At 45.1% G+C, this 19,169-nt stretch overlaps 1 long non-coding RNA gene across 1 annotated transcript; it reads right to left on the bottom strand.

Annotated features, from left to right (window-relative positions):
- Positions 1-700: 700 nt before the first annotated feature.
- LOC121689999 lies at positions 701-16,159 on the bottom strand. Its single transcript, XR_006024962.1, has 4 exons — positions 16,149-16,159; positions 5,410-5,484; positions 3,177-3,179; positions 701-710 (listed from the first exon to the last, which is right to left on the bottom strand). It is a non-coding gene; the product is annotated as an uncharacterized LOC121689999 (long non-coding RNA).
- Positions 16,160-19,169: the final 3,010 nt, after the last annotated feature.

Consider the following 19,169-nt stretch of genomic DNA (forward strand, 5'->3'; position numbering starts at 1 on the left):
CATAGGTTTGGAGCCTAATAAGATTTTGTCTTCTAATTTAGATTTTATTATGCTGGTGGCTAATCACACAATTTTAACGTAGTTTGAAAGGGACAGGATTCAGGAATAGGCTACTAAGACAGGCCCCTCTTCTGTCTGACTCACCTCATGTTACTGTTACCCCTGTATGCATTATAGACTGGCTTCTGACAGAAATGACGTTTTGTGCCAACATGTAGAAACACTAGACCTACTACAGCCTTTAATTGGTGAATGGAGGTGCAAATTCCTTTCTTTGGTTATTGTCACATTAACTGTAGGCTATCACATATTGTAAAAGTTTTTTTCCCAACTTGTGTGCCGTCGCCACATTTGATCACGTTTTGCCTGCATGGATGCGCGATTGAGTGCGCATCTAAATAATATGCAAGATGCAACAATCATTTCTAAGAGGCCTATAAAAGGTCATTTCTGGCATTACTACTAGCATATGAAGGCATTATTTATGTTGAAAGACGTGAAAGAAATGACACAGGCTTGCACAAATTCATCATTTAAAATAAAACGTTTCACTTTCGCTATCATTGCGAGAATAGGCTACAATATGGAAAATGTTCCCTTTCAGTCTGATCGGCTCCAAACATGTATGGGATTTCCTTAGCCTGTGCTACACCTTTCCAAGAAGTTTTGTGAAAATTGTACCGGTAGCTTTTGCGATATTGTTGACAGCCCTACCTCCGCAGTAGGGTGCAGTAAATGGAAGCTTTTGATTGCGCACGCCACTAACGAAAAACGGAAAATCACCAGGACAAACCACTCAGGGGTGTAGGCTACTCTGGAACCATAGGTCACTAATTTGTGCGTTATTTACGTTTGATTACATTTCAGATGCGTGTTGGTTTCCTGTAGGCCTAGTATAGCGCTTTATTCTTTCTTTATTTTTCTATGTCCGTATATTGGGGGGGACATTTTGGTCATATTTGAATATTGGGGGGGACACGTCCCCCTCAATGTCTATGGTGACTACGGCCCTGCTGAAATCTCATATCCAGACTCAGCAAATCAGGCAATATCTGCATAAATTGTGGTAGGCCTAATTTGCATGATTAAAAAAAAAGAAATGTGAATAAAGGATAAAGTCAGACAAAAATATTTGTATTTTATTGGCATTACATAGGCTCCAACATTTGGTAACAGTCACACCATTATTGCACCCAATATATATCTGAAAACACATCTGATTGAAGCTTATGTTGTTTCACACATGGGGGTATTATATATAACTGGAGAGAGTGATTAAGTCCCGCCCTCCATACAAATGAATGGGGGACACTAGGCTAATAAATCTGGCCAATTCGTAGTCAACGGCATATTGAACACTGGGGCTCGGATCCTCAAGAAATTTGGTGACCTTTGACCTCTAGGGGGCTCTGTAATTGCGGCGGTGGGCTGGCTGAGGGAGGGTGCGGCGAGCCCTGGTTCAGCCCCACTAAATCAGCTATGTTTTGATGTGAAACTTGACCTTGTAACTCAGCCAATCTTGGGTTGTTTGCCATGGAACTCGCTGTGACTGCTTAATGCTATATGTCTAATGCAACTGCGTTCAGTTTCGTGGCAAATCTGGCCTGCTAAACTCTCTGCTTGGCCCCCTCATTGCTGCTTGCAGCTATATTTATTATTGGGGGCCAAGCAGCGAAGCTGCGAAGGCACCCATTGTGTTTCTAGCTTTTCCTATTATTATTACACATCTTTCCTCTGCCATTGAAGTCTATGGCAGCCCATAGAACCGTCTGGTGAAAAGTTGTGAAATTTGGCACACTAATTAGGCTGCGGCCCAGAATTAATTTCACCAAGTTTCGAGTCCGCACCACGAGCGCTCTAGCGCCACCAACAGGCCAAATTTTGACATGCGTTCATGCATGTAACTTCTGACTCGTTGGCCCGATTTTGAAAAATGAGGTACCATTGGAATCCTTGGACCAGGCCGAGTTCAACGCACCCTATGACGTCATTTTCCGCCATGATGGATTTTCCGCCATATTGGATTTTAGTGAAAGTGAAACTAATTTTTCACAGGTCACAAATTTTGTCCGATCGTCACCAAACTTGACATACATGATCTTCAGACCAAGCCTAACAAAAGTTGTGGTGTTTTGTCTTCGGAACTTAAACCGTTCACCCGTAATATCCAATTGAAACTTGCGGTGAAGCCGCCAAACAGGAAGTGAGCTCATATCTCAGCAACCCATTCATCTATCATAACCAAACTAAGTACATGGACTCAGGACCCAATCAGGGGGACGCTCAAGAAATTTGGTGACCTTTGACCTCTAGGGGGCGCTGTAATTAAGAAACATGCCTTTTGGCCTGTAGCAGCAGTTGTGCTTAGAATTAAAACACACTAGTGGTGTCTGGTACTACTGTTGAAGGTCCTTAGGTCAACCCAAGCCAACTTGTGATGTCATCGTAATTGATTCGGCCGCCATATTGAATTTAATCAAAAACACGTACAAGTTTTCGCAGGTCACAAATTTCATCTGTTCTTCACCAAAATTGGTAGAGACCATCTTCAGACCATGCCTGATGAGTGCATTGCTTTCTGGAACAATTGACAGAAGCATTGACCTGTACCAGCCAATCGAAATTTGCGGCGAAGCTGCCAAACAGGAAGTGATTTCATATCTCAGCAACGCTTTCATGTATCAAAACCAAATTTAGTACATGTACCTCAGACCCCATCGGGAGGACGCTCAAGAAATTTGGTGACATTTGACCTCTAGGGGGCACCGTAATTGACAAAAATGCATTTTGGCCAGTAGTTGCTGATGCGCATTATTTTGCAATGGAAGTCAATGGCAGCCCATAGAACCGTCTGGTAAAAAGTTATACAATTTTGCACACTAATTGGGGACAGTCCAATAATTCATTTCACCAAGTTTCATGCCGGCACCTCAAGCGCTCTAGCGCCACCAACAGGCCAAAGTTGGACTTGTGTTTACGGACGTAACTTTTGACCTGTTGACCCGATTGTCAAAAATGAGGTATCGATGTAATCCTTGGACCAAGCCGAGTTCAACGCACCCTATGACGTCATTTTCCGCCATGATGGATTTTCCGCCATATTGGATTTTAGTGAAAGTGAAACTAAAACTTCACAGGTCACAAATTTTGTCCGATCGTCACCAAACTTGACACACATGCTCTTCAGACCAAGCCGCACAAAAGTTATTCCTTTTCGTCTTCGGAACTAAAACCGTTTGCGCGTAACAGCCAATCGAAATTTGCTGCAAAGCCGCCAAACAGGAAGTGAGCTCATATCTCAGCAACCCATTCATCTATCATAACCAAACTTAGTCCATGGACTCAGGACCCAATCAGGGGGACGCTCAAGAAATCTGGTGACCTTTGACCTCTAGGGGGCGCTGTAATTAAGAAACATGCCTTTTGGCCTGTAGCAGCAGTTGTGCTTAGAATTAAAACCCATTAGTGGTGTCTGGTACTACTGTTGAAGGTCCTTAGGCCGACCCAAGCCAACTTGTGATGTCATCGTAATTGATTCGGCCGCCATATTGGATTAAATCAAAAACACAAAAAAGTTTTGGCAGGTCACAAATTTCATCTGTTCCTCACCAAAATTGGCAGAGACCATCAGACCATGCCTGATGAGTGCATTGCTTTCTGGAACAATTGACAGAAGCTTTGGCCTGTACCAGCCAATCAAAATTTGCGGCGAAGCCGCCAAACAGGAAGTGATTTCATATCTCAGCAGCGCTTTCATGTATCAAAACCAAACTTAGTGCATGTACCTCAGACCACATCGGGAGGACGCTCAAGAAATTTGGTGACATTTGACCTCTAGGGGGCTCCGTAATTGACAAAAATGCATTTTGGCCAGTAGTTGCTGATGCGCATTATTTTGCAATGGAAGTCAATGGCAGCCCATAGAACCCTCTGGTAAAAAGTTATACAATTTGGCACACTAATTGGGGACAGTCCAATAATTCATTTCACCAAGTTTCATGCCGGCACCTCAAGCACTCTAGCGCCACCAACAGGCCAAAGTTGGACTTGTGTTCACCGACGTAACTTTTGACCTGTTGACCCGAATGGCAAAATGAGGTATCATTGGAATCCTTGGGCCAAGCCGAGTTCAACACACCCTATGACGTCAATTCTTGACCTCTATGTTTAAATCACAGCAAGTGTGATCATATCTCAGTCAATCTTTTATTTTTGATGTGAAACTGATGACAGCAAGTTCCATCTAGTTCATTCTAATGTGTGTGTGCAAGGGTGGGACAGGGTGGGATGGGCAGAGGCGGTTGCGGCGGTGGGCTGGCTGGGGGAGGGGGCTGCGACACTCAGCCCTGGTTCAGCCCCACAAAATCAGTTATGTTTTGATGTGAAACTTGACCTTGTAACTCAGCCAATCTTGGGTTGTATGGCATGGAACTTGCTGTGACTGCTTAACCCTTAAGAACGTAACTATCCGTAAAAGCGTACCGTCACACTTTTGTGTTTGGAATGTTGCTACATAAGTATTCTAATTGCTGCTTAACAATGGGCTACCACTGGTTGGCTAACATGGGCTGACATTGTACATTCTCAAAGTCAAAAATGGTCTCTCGCAAATCACTTTGCCACTACCATTTTGTTATGTCCACATTTTGCAGATCTAGTTTATATTATGATTGTGTGGTCGGGCCATACTGTACATGACAAAATCCACGGAAGTGGCAAGTATTGGGAAGACGTTTATTTACAGGAGGCTACAAATGTTTCTAGCTTCACTGCCATTTATTGCCATATTTCTGAATGTCAGTCATTACACCAAGCACAATAAAACAAGCAAAATGAGTGATTTTTCTAAATTAAATGATGATGTTATTCAGTGTTTAGTCAAATCTCATGGCCACTGAAAAGATGAAAATCAAAATGACCGCGAAATGTACGGAATGCTGGAAACAAACATCGTTCATTCACAAGCTATGAAGCTTTCAGTAACGCACGGCTCAGGAAACCTAGTTTGCTACATTCATGACATTAAAACTCGCACAAGAAATGCGCATACATCTTTATCTTGTCCCATTATAATCACAGCTTTATTTGCGCAATAGCAGTGCATCCATCAAGTCCGTCAATGCAAAACATTACAGCGACCGGCATCTCGAAGTTCATTCATTCAGAAAACATTCGTAGTATTTACAGACGCTATACAATTTCATCGATAATATTAGTCATGGCACATTTGAAAAGGCGTCAGCTTACTGATGAAGAGATCAGGGTTATTTTTACATCTAATGACGACTCTGATGTGGACATTGAACATCCGTCTGAGGTAAGAGCAGAGATATTTGCGTGTCCTGTTATCCTCGTGACAATTGTAACACGTTGTCAGCGCGACTTCAATCAGGTGCATGCATGCAACACATGTGATCACATGATGAAAGCATGTGTGTGTGTGGTACTTTGCAATATTCACGTGAAATAAAACAGACCAGGGGCCTCATGTACAAAGCTTGCATACGCACAAAAATGCTGCGTACGTCACTTCTCACGCTCACGTGCGGATGTACGAAGGCTGACTTGAACGTGAGAATGTGAGGTCCTCCACGCAAACTTCATGTCTGGCGTAGGCCTACGCACATTTCCAATGTGTATCGTCAGTTGGCGACACTTAGAGGCAATGCAGCGCAACAACATTAGTTGATCGCGAGTCTAGGCCTTTATTTGCACAGTATATTGTGAAACGTGGGTTATTAAAAATGATAACACTTCGAAAGTAGTTGACCTTTGACCTGTAGGGGGTGCTGCAATTAGCAATATTGCATTTTGATCTGTAGTTGCGATGTGTTTTATCGATCTTTTATTTTTGGATGTGAAACAGATGACAACATATTCCATCCAGTTCATTCTAATGCGTGCGTGGTAGGGCGGGGCGGGACGGGGTGGGACGGACAGGGGTGATTAGGTGGGGGGGCTGGCTGGCGGAGGCGGTGGCAATACTCAGCCCTGTTTCAGCCCTACAAAATCAGTTATGTTTGATGTGACACTTGTTGAAAGTGTTGATCGCGACTGTCTGCTGAGTTCTATCTTGTCGCCGTGGCTACTCCGGCCTATACTGCTTGGCCCCCTCATTGCTGCTTGCAGCTATATTTATTATTTAACATCTTTCTTCCGCCATGGGAGTCTATGGCAGCCCATAGAACCGTCTGGTAAAAAGTTGTGAAATTTGGCACACTGATTGGGAACAGGCCAATAATTAATTGCACCAAGTTTCATGCCGGCACCTCCAGCGCTCTAGCGCCACCAACAGGCCAAAGTTGGACGTGCGTTCACGCACGTAACTTTTGAACTGTTGATCCGATTTTGAAAAATGAGGTACCGTTGGAATCCTTGGACCAAGCCGAGTTCAACGCACCCTATGACGTCATTTTCCGCCATGATGGATTTTCCGCCATATTGGATTTTAGTGAAAGTGAAACTAATTTTTCACAGGTCACAAATTTTGTCCGATCGTCACCAAACTTGACATACATGATCTTCAGACCAAGCCTAACAAAAGTTGTGGTGTTTTGTCTTCGGAACTAAAACCGTTCGTGCGTAACAGCCAATCGAAATTTGCGGCGAAGCCGCCAAACAGGAAGTGAGCTCATATCTCAGCAACCCATTGATCTATCATAACCAAACTTAGTCCATGGACTCGGGACCCAATCAGGGGGACGCTCAATAAATTTGGTGACCTTTGACCTCTAGGGGGCGCTGTAATTAAGAAACATGCCTTTTGGCCTGTAGCAGCAGTTGTGCTTAGAATTAAAACGCACTAGTGGTGTCTGGTAATACTGTTGAAGGTCCTTAGGTCAACCCAAGCCAACTTGTGATGTCATCGTAATTGATTCGGCCGCCATATTGAATTTAATCAAAAACACGTACAAGTTTTTGCAGGTCACAAATTTCATCTGTTCTTCACCAAAATTGGTAGAGACCATCTTCAGACCATGCCTGATGAGTGCATTGCTTTCTGGAACAATTGACAGAAGCTTTGGCCTGTACCAGCCAATCAAAATTTGCGGCGAAGCCGCCAAACAGGAAGTGATTTCATATCTCAGCAACGCTTTCATGTATCAAAACCAAACTTAGTACATGTACCTCAGACCACATCGGGAGGACGCTCAAGAAATTTGGTGACATTTGACCTCTAGGGGGCTCCGTAATTGACAAAAATGCATTTTGGCCAGTAGTTGCTGATGCGCATTATTTTGCAATGGAAGTCAATGGCAGCCCATAGAACCGTCTGGTAAAAAGTTATACAATTTTGCACACTAATTGGGGACAGTCCAATAATTCATTCCACCAAGTTTCATGCCGGCACCTCAAGCGCGCTAGCGCCACCAACAGGCCAAAGTTGGACTTGTGTTCACGGACGTAACTTTTGACCTGTTGACCCGAATGGCAAAATGAGGTATCATTGGAATCCTTGGGCCAAGCCGAGTTCACACCCCCACTCACCCTATGACGTCAATTTTTGACCTCTGTGTTTAAATCACAGCAAGTGTGATCATATCTCAGTCAATCTTTTATTTTTGATGAGAAACTGATGACAGCAAGTTCCATCTGGTTCATTCCAATGTGTGCGTGCAAGGGTGGGACGGGGTGGGATGGGCAGGGGCGGTTGCGGCGGTGGGCTGGCTGGGGGAGGGGGCGGCGACACTCAGCCCTGGTTCAGCCCCACAAAATCAGTTATGTTTTGATGTGAAACTTGACCTTGTAACTCAGCCAATCTTGGGTTGTATGGCATGGAACTTGCTGTGACTGCTTCAGGCTATATGTCTGATGCAACGGCATTGATTTACATGGTTAATCTGGCCTGCTGATCTCACTGCTTGGCCCCCTCATTGCTGCTTGCAGCTATATTTGGGGGCCAAGCAGCGAAGCTGCGAAGGCACCCATTGTTATTGTTAGTTTTCTTATTATTATTATTCCTCTGCCATTGAAGTCTATGGCAGCCCATAGAACCGTCTGGTGAAAAGTTGTGAAATTTGGCACACTAATTAGGCTGCATCCCAGAATTAATTTCACCAAGTTTCGAGTCCGCACCACGAGCGCCCTAGCGCCACCAACAGGCCAAATTTGGACATGCGTTCATGCATGTAACTTCTGACCCGTTGGCCCGATTTTGAAAAATGAGGTACCATTGGAATCCTTGGACCAGGCCGAGTTCAACGCACCCTATGACGTCATTTTCCGCCATGATGGATTTTCCGCCATATTGGATTTTAGTGAAAGTGAAACTAATTTTTCACAGGTCACAAATTTTGTCCGATCGTCACCAAACTTGACATACATGATCTTCAGACCAAGCCTCACAAAAGTTGTGGTGTTTTGTCTTCGGAACTAAAACCGTTCGCGCGTAACAGCCAATCGAAGTTTGCGGCGAAGCCGCCAAACAGGAAGTGAGCTCATATCTCAGCAACCCATTCATCTGTCATAACCAAACTTAGTACATGTACTCAGGACCCAATCAGGGGGACGCTCAAGAAATCTGGTGACCTTTGACCTCTAGGGGGCGCTGTAATTAAGAAACATGCCTTTTGGCCTGTAGCTGCAGTTGTGTTTAGAATTAAAATGCACTAGTGGTGTCTGTTAATACTGTTGGAGGTCCTTAGGCCGACCCAAGCCAACTTGTAATGTCATCGTAATTGATTCGGCCGCCATATTGGATTTAATCAAAAACACGTACAAGTTTTCGCAGGTCACAAATTTCATCTGTTCTTCACCAAAATTGGTAGAGACCATCTTCAGACCATGCCTGATGAGTGCATTGCTTTCTGGAACAATTGACAGAAGCATTGACCTGTACCAGCCAATCGAAATTTGCGGCGAAGCCGCCAAACAGGAAGTGATTTCATATCTCAGCAACGCTTTCATGTATCAAAACCAAATTTAGTACATGTACCTCAGACCCCATCTGGAGGACGCTCAAGAAATTTGGTGACATTTGACCTCTAGGGGGCACCGTAATTGACAAAAATGCATTTTGGCCAGTAGTTGCCGATGCGCATTATTTTGCAATGGAAGTCAATGGCAGCCCATAGAACCGTCTGGTAAAAAGTTATACAATTTTGCACACTAATTGGGGACAGTCCAATAATTCATTTCACCAAGTTTCATGCCGGCACCTGAAGCGCTCTAGCGCCACCAACAGGCCAAAGTTGGACTTGTGTTCACGGACGTAACTTTTGACCTGTTGACCCGAATGGCAAAATGAGGTATCATTGGAATCCTTGGGCCAAGCCGAGTTCACACCCCCACACACCCTATGACGTCAATTTTTGACCTCTGTGTTTAAATCACAGCAAGTGTGATCATATCTCAGTCAATCTTTTATTTTTTATGTGAAACTGATGACCGCAAGTTCCATCTAGTTCATTCTAATGTGTGCGTGCAAGGGTGGGGTGGGGCGGGGTGGGATGGGCAGGGGCGGTTGCGGCGGTGGGCTGGCTGGGGGAGGGGGCGGCGACACTCAGCCCTGGTTCAGCCCCACAAAATCAGTTATGTTTTGATGTGAAACTTGACCTTGTAACTCAGCCAATCTTGGGTTGTATGGCATGGAACTTGCTGTGACTGCTTAAGGCTATATGTCTGATGCAACAACATTGACTTACATGCAAATCTGGCCTGCTGATCTCACTGCTTGGCCCCCTCATTGCTGCTTGCAGCTATATTTGGGGGCCAAGCAGCGAAGCTGCGAAGGCACCCATTGTTATTGTTAGTTTTCTTATTATTATTATTCCTCTGCCATTGAAGTCTATGGCAGCCCATAGAACCGTCTGGTGAAAAGTTGTGAAATTTGGCACACTAATTAGGCTGCGTCCCAGAATTAATTTCACCAAGTTTCGAGTCCGCACCACGAGCGCTCTAGCGCCACCAACAGGCCAAATTTGGACATGCGTTCATGCATGTAACTTCTGACCCGTTGGCCCGATTTTGAAAAATGAGGTACCATTGGAATCCTTGGACCAGGCCGAGTTCAACGCACCCTATGACGTCATTTTCCGCCATGATGGATTTTCCGCCATATTGGATTTTAGTGAAAGTGAAACTAATTTTTCACAGGTCACAAATTTTGTCCGATCGTCACCAAACTTGACATACATGATCTTCAGACCAAGCCTCACAAAAGTTGTGGTGTTTTGTCTTCGGAACTATGACCGTTCACCCGTAATATCCAATCGAAATTTGCGGCGAAGCCGCCAAACAGGAAGTGAGCTCATATCTCAGCAACCCATTCATCTATCATAACCAAACTTAGTCCATGGACTCAGGACCCAATCAGGGGGACGCTCAAGAAATTTGGTGACCTTTGACCTCTAGGGGGCGCAGTAATTAAGAAACATGCTTTTTGGCCTGTAGCTGCAGTTGTGCTTAGAATTAAAACGCACTAGTGGTGTCTGGTAATACTGTTGGAGGTCCTTAGGCCGACCCAAGCCAACTTGTGATGTCATCGTAATTGATTCGGCCGCCATATTGAATTTAATCAAAAACACGTACAAGTTTTCGCAGGTCACAAATTTCATCTGTTCTTCACCAAAATTGGTAGAGACCATCTTCAGACCATGCCTGATGAGTGCATTGCTTTCTGGAACAATTGACAGAAGCATTGACCTGTACCAGCCAATCGAAATTTGCGGCGAAGCCGCCAAACAGGAAGTGATTTCATATCTCAGCAACGCTTTCATGTATCAAAACCAAATTTAGTACATGTACCTCTGATCCCATCGGGAGGACGCTCAAGAAATTTGGTGACATTTGACCTCTAGGGGGCACCGTAATTGACAAAAATGCATTTTGGCCAGTAGCATTATTTTGCAATGGAAGTCAATGGCAGCCCATAGAACCGTCTGGTAAAAAGTTATAAAATTTTGCACACTAATTGGGGACAGTCCAATAATTCATTTCACCAAGTTTCATGCCGGCACCTCAAGCGCTCTAGCGCCACCAACAGGCCAAAGTTGGACTTGTGTTCACGGACGTAACTTTTGACCTGTTGACCCGAATGGCAAAATGAGGTATCATTGGAATCCTTAGGCCAAGCCGAGTTCACACCCCCACACACCATATGACGTAAATTTTTGACCTCTGTGTTTAAATCACAGCAAGTGTGATCATATCTCAGTCAATCTTTTATTTTTGATGTGAAACTGATGACAGCGTAATGCGTGCGTGCAAGGGTGGGGCGGGGTGGGACGGGCAGGGGCGGTTGCGGCGGTGGGCTGGCTGGGGGAGGGGGCGGCGACACTCAGCCCTGGTTCAGCCCCACAAAATCAGTTATGTTTTGATGTGAAACTTGACCTTGTAACTCAGCCAATCTTGGGTTGTATGGCATGGAACTTGCTGTGACTGCTTAAGGCTATATGTCTGATGCAACAGCATTAACTTACATGGCAAATCTGGCCTGCTGATCTCTCTGCTTGGCCCCCTCATTGCTGCTTGCAGCTATATTTGGGGGCCAAGCAGCGAAGCTGCGAAGGCACCCATTGTTATTGTTAGTTTTCTTATTGGGGGCCAAGCAGCGAAGCTGCGAAGCCCCATTGTGTTTCTATGATTTCTTACTATTATTATTATTATTTAACATCTTTCTTCCGCCATGGGAGTCTATGGCAGCCCATAGAACCGTCTGGTAAAAAGTTGTGAAATTTGGCACACCGATTGGGGACAGTCCCATGATTAATTTCACCAAGTTTCATGTCGGCTCCTCGAGGGCTCTAGCGCCACCAACAGGCCAAAGTTGGACGTGCGTTCACGCACGTAACTTTTGACCTGTTGATCCGATTTTGAAAAATGAGGTACCGTTGGAATCCTTGGACCAAGCCGAGTTCAACGCACCCTATGACGTCATTTTCCGCCATGATGGATTTTCCGCCATATTGGATTTTAGTGAAAGTGAAACTAAAACTTCACAGGTCACAAATTTTATCCGATCGTCACCAAACTTGACACACATGCTCTTCAGACCAAGCCGCACAAAAGTTATCACTTTTCGTCTTCGGAACTAAAACCGTTCGCGCGTAACAGCCAATCGAAGTTTGCGGCGAAGCCGCCAAACAGGAAGTGAGCTCATATCTCAGCAACCCATTCATCTGTCATAACCAAACTTAGTACATGTACTCAGGACCCAATCAGGGGGACGCTCAAGAAATCTGGTGACCTTTGACCTCTAGGGGGCGATGTAATTAAGAAACATGCCTTTTGGCCTGTAGCTGCTGTTTTGCTTAGAATTAAAATGCACTAGTGGTGTCTGGTAATACTGTTGGAGGTCCTTAGGCCGACCCAAGCCGACTTGTGATGTCATCGTAATTGATTCGGCCGCCATATTGGATTTAATCAAAAACACGTACACGTTTTTGCAGGTCACAAATTTCAGCGGATCCTCACCAAAATTGGCAGAGACCATCAACAGACCATGCCTGATGAGTGCATTGCTTTCTGGAACAATTGACAGAAGCATTGACCTGTACCAGCCAATCGAAATTTGCGGCAAAGCCGCCAAACAGGAAGTGATTTCATATCTCAGCAACGCTTTCATGTATCAAAACCAAATTTAGTACATGTACCTCAGACCCCATCGGGAGGACGCTCAAAAAATTTGGTGACATTTGACCTCTAGGGGGAATCGTAATTGACAAAAATGCATTTTGGCCAGTAGTTGCTGATGCGCATTATTTTGCAATGGAAGTCAATGGCAGCCCATAGAACCGTCTGGTAAAAAGTTATAAAATTTTGCACACTAATTGGGGACAGTCCAATAATTCATTTCACCAAGTTTCATACCGGCACCTTGAGCGCTCTAGCGCCACCAACAGGCCAAAGTTGGACTTGCGTTCACGCACGTAACTTCTGACCTGTTGACCCGATTGTCAAAAATGAGGGATCGTTGGAATCCTTGGACCAAGCCGAGTTCAACGCACCCTATGACGTCATTTTCCGCCATGATGTATTTTCCGCCATATTGGATTTTAGTGAAAGTGAAACTAAAACTTCACAGGTCACAAATTTTGTCCGATCGTCACCAAACTTGACACACATGCTCTTCAGACCAAGCCGCACAAAAGTTATTCCTTTTCGTCTTCGGAACTAAAACCGTTCGCGCGTAACAGCCAATCAAAATTTGCAGCGAAGCCGCCAAACAGGAAGTGAGCTCATATCTCAGCAACCCATTCATCTATCATAACTAAACTCAGTATATGGACTCATGACCCCATCAGGGGGAAGCTCAAGAAATTTGGTGACCTTTGACCTCTAGGGGGCGCTGTAATTAAGAAACATGCTTTTTGGCCTGTAGCTGCAGTTGTGCTTAGAATTAAAACGCACTAGTGGTGTCTGGTAATACTGTTGGAGGTCCTTAGGCCGACCCAAGCCAACTTGTGATGTCATCGTAATTGATTCGGCCGCCATATTGGATTTAATCAAAAACACGTACAAGTTTTCGCAGGTCACAAATTTCATCTGTTCTTCACCAAAATTGGCAGAGTCCATCTTCAGACCATGCCTGATGAGTGCATTGCTTTCTGGAACAATTGACAGAAGCATTGACCTGTACCAGCCAATCGAAATTTGCGGCGAAGCCGCCAAACAGGAAGTGATTTCATATCTCAGCAACGCTTTCATGTATCAAAACCAAATTTAGTACATGTACCTCAGACCCCATCGGGAGGACGCTCAAGAAATTTGGTGACATTTGACCTCTAGGGGGCACCGTAATTGACAAAAATGCATTTTGGCCAGTAGTTGCTGATGCGCATTATTTTGCAATGGAAGTCAATGGCAGCCCATAGAACCGTCTGGTAAAAAGTTATACAATTTTGCACACTAATTGGGGACAGTCCAATAATTCATTTCACCAAGTTTCATGCCGGCACCTCAAGCGCTATAGCGCCACCAACAGGCCAAAGTTGGACTTGTGTTTACGGACGTAACTTTTGACCTGTTGACCCGAATGGCAAAATGAGGTATCATTGGAATCCTTGGGCCAAGCCGAGTTCAACACACCCTATGACGTCAATTGTTGACCTCTGTGTTTAAATCACAGCAAGTGTGATCATATCTCAGTCAATCTTTTATTTTTGATGTGAAACTGATGACTGCGAGTTCCATCTAGTTCATTCTAATGTGTGCGTGCAAGGGTGGGACGGGGTGGGATGGGCAGGGGCGGTTGCGGCGGTGGGCTGGCTGGGGGAGGGGGCGGCGACACTCAGCCCTGGTTCAGCCCCACAAAATCAGTTATGTTTTGATGTGAAACTTGACCTTGTAACTCAGCCAATCTTGGGTTGTATGGCATGGAACTTGCTGTGACTGCTTAAGGCTATATGTCTGATGCAACGGCATTGATTTACATGGTTAATCTGGCCTGCTGATCTCACTGCTTGGCCCCCTCATTGCTGCTTGCAGCTATATTTATTATTATACCTTCTTCTGCCATGGGAGTCTATGGCAGCCCATAGAACCGTCTGGTAAAAAGTTGTGAAATTTGGCACACTGATTGGGGACAGGCCAATAATTAATTGCACCAAGTTTCATGCCGGCACCTCCAGCGCTCTAGCGCCACCAACAGGCCAAAGTTGGACGTGCGTTCACGCACGTAACTTTTGACCCGTTTGTCCGATTGTCAAAAATGAGGTATCGTTGGAATCCTTGGACCAAGCCGAGTTCAACGCACCCTATGACGTCATTTTCCGCCATGATGGATTTTCCGCCATATTGGATTTTATCGAAAGTGAAACTAAAGTTTCACGCCTCACATAGTTTGTCCGATTTTAACGAAACTTAATACATATGATCTTCAGACCAATCCGCACAAAAGTTATCGATTTTTGTCTTCGGAACTAAAACCGTTCGCCCGTAACAACCAATCGAAATATGCGGCGAAGCCGCCAAACAGGAAGTGAGCTCATATCTCAGCAACCCTTTCATCTATCATAACCAAACTAAGTACATGGACTCAGGACCCAATCAGAGGGATGCTCAAGAAATTTGGTGACCTTTGACCTCTAGGGGGCGCTGTAATTAAGAAACATGGCTTTTGACCTGTAGCAGCAGTTGTGCTTAGAATTAAAACACACTAGTGGTGCCTGGTACTACTGTTGAAGGTCCTTAGGTCAACATAAGCCAACTTGTGATGTCATCGTAATTGATTCGGCCGCCATATTGAATTTAATCAAAAACACGTACAAGTTTTCGCAGGTCACAAATTTCATCTGTTCTTCACCAAAATTGGTACAGACCATCTTCAGACCATGCCTGATGAGTGCATTGCTTTCTGGAACAATTGACTGAAGCATTGACCTGTACCAGCCAATCGAAATTTGCGGCGAAGCCGCCAAACAGGAAGTGATTTCATATCTCAGCAACGCTTTCATGTATCAAAACCAAATTTAGTACATGTACCTCAGACCCCATCGGGAGGACGCTCAAGAAATTTGGTGACATTTGACCTCTAGGGGGCACCGTAATTGACAAAAATGCATTTTGGCCAGTAGTTGCTGATGCGCATTATTTTGCAATGGAAGTCAATGGCAGCCCATAGAACCGTCTGGTAAAAAGTTATACAATTTTGCACACTAATTGGGGACAGTCCAATAATTCATTTCACCAAGTTTCATGCCGGCACCTCAAGCGCTCTAGCGCCACCAACAGGCCAAAGTTGGACTTGTGTTTACGGACGTAACTTTTGACCTGTTGACCCGAATGGCAAAATGAGGTATCATTGGAATCCTTGGGCCAAGCCGAGTTCAACACACCCTATGACGTCAATTGTTGACCTCTATGTTTAAATCACAGCAAGTGTGATCATATCTCAGTCAATCTTTTATTTTTGAAGTGAAACTGATGACAGCGAGTTCCATCCAGTTAATTCTAATGCGTGCGTGCAAGGGTGGGGCGGGGTGGGACGGGACGGGCAGGGGCGGTTGCGGCGGTGGGCTGGCTGGGTGAGGGGGCGGCGACACTCAGCCCTGGTTCAGCCACACAAAATCAGTTATGTTTTGATGTGAAACTTGACCTTGTAACTCAGCCAATCTTGGGTTGTTTGACATGGAACTTGTTGTGACTGCTTAATGCTATATGCCTGATGCCACGGCATTGAGTTGCATGGCAAATCTGGACTTCTGGACTGCTGAACTGCCTGCTTGGCCCCCTCATTGCTGCTTGCAGCTATATTTATTATTATTCCTCTGCCATTGAAGTCTATGGCAGCCCATAGAACCGTCTGGTGAAAAGTTGTGAAATTTGGCACACTAATTAGGCTGCGTCCCAGAATTAATTTCACCAAGTTTCGAGTCCGCACCATGAGCGCTCTAGCGCCACCAACAGGCCAAATTTGGACATGCGTTCATGCATGTAACTTCTGACCCGTTGGCCCGATTTTGAAAAATGAGGTACCATTGGAATCCTTGGACCAGGCCGAGTTCAACGCACCCTATGACGTCATTTTCCGCCATGATGGATTTTCCGCCATATTGGATTTTAGTGAAAGTGAAACTAATTTTTCACAGGTCACAAATTTTGTCCGATCGTCACCAAACTTGACATACATGATCTTCAGACCAAGCCTCACAAAAGTTGTGGTGTTTTGTCTTCGGAACTATGACCGTTCACCCGTAATATCCAATCGAAATTTGCGGCGAAGCCGCCAAACAGGAAGTGAGCTCATATCTCAGCAACCCATTGATCTATCATAACCAACCTTAGTCCATGGACTCAGGACCCAATCAGGGGGACGCTCAAGAAATCTGGTGACCTTTGACCTCTAGGGGGCGCCGTAATTAAGAAACATACCTTTTGGCCTGTAGCAGCAGTTGTGCTTAGAATTAAAACCCACTAGTGGTGTCTGGTACTACTGTTGAAGGTCCTTAGGCCGACCCAATCCAACTTGTGATGTCATCGTAATTGATTCGGCCGCCATATTGGATTTAATCAAAAACACGTACAAGTTTTCGCAGGTCACAAATTTCAGCGGATCCTCACCAAAATTGGCAGAGACCATCTTCAGACCATGCCTGATGAGTGCATTGCTTTCTGGAACAATTGACAGAAGCTTTGGCCTGTACCAGCCAATCAAAATTCGCGGCGAAGCCGCCAAACAGGAAGTGATTTCATATCTCAGCAACGCTTTCATGTATCAAAACCAAACTTAGTACATGTACCTCAGACCACATCGGGAGGACGCTCAAGAAATTTGGTGACATTTGACCTCTAGGGGGCTCCGTAATTGACAAAAATGCATTTTGGCCAGTAGTTGCTGATGCGCATTATTTTGCAATGGAAGTCAATGGCAGCCCATAGAACCGTCTGGTGAAAAGTTGTGAAATTTGGCACACTGATAAGGGACAGTCCCATGATTAATGTCACCAAGTTTCATGATGGCACCTAGAGCACTCTAGCGCCACCAACAGGCCAAAGTTGGACGTGCGTTCACGCACGTAACTTTTGACCCGTATGGCCGATTGTCAAAAATGAGGTATCGTTGGAATCCTTGGACCAAGCCAAGTCCATGGTCTCAGGACCCAATCAGGGGAACGCTCAAGAAATCTGGTGACCTTTGACCTCTAGGGGGCGCTGTAATTAAGAAACATGCCTTTTGGCCTGTACCTGCTGTTGTGCTAAGAATTAAAACACACTAGTGGTGTCTGGTAATACTGTTGGAGGTCCTTAGGCCGACCCAAGCCAACTTGTGATGTCATCGTAATTGATTCGGCCGCCATATTGGATTTAATCAAAAACACGTACAAGTTTTTGCAAGTCACAAATTTTAGCGGATCTTCACCAAAATTGACAGAGACCATCTTCAGCCCATGCCTTATCAGTGCATTGCTTTCTGGAGCAATTGACAGAAGCATTCGGCTGTAACAGCTAATCGAAATTTGCGGCGAAGCTGCCAAACAGGAAGTGAGCTCATATCTCAGCAACCCTGCCATCTATCATAACCAACCTTACTACATGAATTCATGACCCCATTAGAAGGATGCTCAAAAACTTCGGTGACCTTTGACCTGTAGGGGTTGCGGCAATTAGCAATATTGCATTTTGATCTGTAGTTGCTGACGTGTTTTATCAATCTTTTATTTTTTAATGTGAAACTGATGACAACATGTTCCATCCAGTTCATTCTAATGCGTGCGTGCAAGGGCGGGGCGGGGCGGGGCAGGACGGGGTGGGACGGGCAGGGGTGATTAGGTGGGGGGCTGGCTGGCGGAGGCGGTGGCAATTCTCAGCCCTGTTTCAGCCCTACAAAATCAGTTATGTTTTGATATGACACTAGTTGAAAGTGTTGATCGCGGATGTCTGCTGAGTTCTATCTTGTCGCCATGGCTACTCCAGCCTATTCTGCTTGGCCCCCTCATTGCTGCTTGCAGCTATATTTGGGGGCCAAGCAGCGAAGCTGCGAAGGCACCCATTGTGTTTCTAGCTTTTCTTATTATTATTATACCTTCTTCCGCCATGGAAGTCAATGGCAGCCCATAGAACCGTCTGGTGAAAAGTTGTGAAATTTGGCACACTGATTAGGGATAGTCCCATGATTAATGTCACCAAGTTTCATGATGGCACCTCAAGCGCTCTAGCGCCACCAACAGGCCAAAGTTGGACGTGCGTTCACGCATGTAACTTTTGACCTGTTGATCCGATTTTGAAAAACGAGGTATCGTTGGAATCCTTGGACCAAGCCGAGTTCAACGCACCCTATGACGTCATTTTCCGCCATGATGGATTTTCCGCCATTTTGGATTTCATCAAAATAACTTAAAACGTATCAGAGGTCACACATTTTGTCCGATCGACACCAAACTTCATAGATATCATCTACAGACCATGCCTCATTAATGCATTGCTTTTTGTCTTCGGAACTAAAACCGTTCGCGCGTAACCGCCAATCGAAATTTGCGGCGAAGCCGCCAAACAGGAAGTGAGCTCATATCTCAGCAACCCATTCATCTATCATAACCAAACTTAGTCCATGGACTCAGGACCCAATCAGGGGGACGCTCAACAAATTTGGTGACCTTTGACCTTTAGGGGGCGCTGTAATTAAGAAACATGCCTTTTGGCCTGTAGCAGCAGTTGTGCTTAGAATTGAAACCCACTAGTGGTGTCTGCTACTACTGTTGAAGGTCCTTAGGCCGACCCAATCCAACTTG

This window comes from Alosa sapidissima, chromosome 18, assembly GCF_018492685.1.
Source record: "Alosa sapidissima isolate fAloSap1 chromosome 18, fAloSap1.pri, whole genome shotgun sequence".
NCBI classification, from domain to species: domain Eukaryota; kingdom Metazoa; phylum Chordata; class Actinopteri; order Clupeiformes; family Clupeidae; genus Alosa; species Alosa sapidissima.